Source organism: Elephantulus edwardii, unplaced genomic scaffold (genome assembly GCF_000299155.1).
Source record: "Elephantulus edwardii isolate Elephantulus edwardi_28Jun2011 unplaced genomic scaffold, EleEdw1.0 scaffold00049, whole genome shotgun sequence".
In the NCBI taxonomy this organism is placed as follows: domain Eukaryota; kingdom Metazoa; phylum Chordata; class Mammalia; order Macroscelidea; family Macroscelididae; genus Elephantulus; species Elephantulus edwardii.
In genome coordinates this window covers 4431514-4432569 of record NW_006399799.1, presented here as the reverse complement: position 1 = coordinate 4432569, position 1056 = coordinate 4431514, and positions in this window count along the sequence as shown.

Genomic DNA, 1056 nt, shown 5'->3' with positions numbered 1-1056 from the left:
TAAACTTTCATTAAAATAAAAAAAATCAGATGATATCATAGATATCATCCATGAAGAAAGCAAAAGGTCATTACAAAAAACAGAGGAGAGGGAAGAAAATAAAAATGGATGTCAGAAGAGACTCTAAGAGATTGCACTGGAATGTCAAGAAGCCAAATCTAAAGGAAAACATGTTGAAGTGAAAGAGCTGAAAAGACAATTTCAAAGGCCAGTTCAGGAGGACAAAGCAAAGTATTATAATGGGATGTGCAGAGAGCTGGAATTGGAGACTAAAAAGGGGAGAACTCGTGCTGCATTTCTCAGCCTGAAGAACTGAAAAACAATTTTAAGCTCCTGTCACAATGTTGAACTATGGTCAATATATTGAATGACCCAGAAGGCAATGGCAAAAAATAAGGCCCCAGGAATGATGGGATACTAATTGACTTGTTTCAATTAACATATGTAGCCTTGGATGCACTCACCAGTTTATACCAGGAAATTTGGAAGACGGCTGTCTGGCCAATGGATTGGAAGAAGTCCATATTTGTTCCTATTCCAAGAAGGATAATCCAACCGAATGTGGAAATTACCAAACAATATCATTGATATCTCATGCAAGCAATATAATGCTGAAGATAATTAAAAAATCGCTGGAACAGTATATAGATAGGGAATTGCCGGAAATTCAAGCAGGATTTAGAAGAGGCCATGGCACCATCATTGCTGATGTCAGATGGATCCTGGCTGAAAGTGAGGAATACCAGAAGAATGTCTATTTGTGCTTTATTGACTATGCAAAGGCATTTGACTGTGTGGATCATGACAAGTTATGGCTGACAGTGAGGAGAATGGGAATCCCAGATCACTCGACTGTGCTCATGAAGAACCTATACCTGGTGCAGGAGGCTGTTGTGAGAAGAGAGCAGGGGAGCACTGCATGGCTTGGAATTGGGAAAGGAGTGCATCAAAGATGTATTCTGTCTCCATACCTGTTCAATCTATATGCTGAGCAAATTATGTGGACCCTATGAAGGGCAATGTGGCATCAGGATTGGAGGGAGACTCATCAATAAC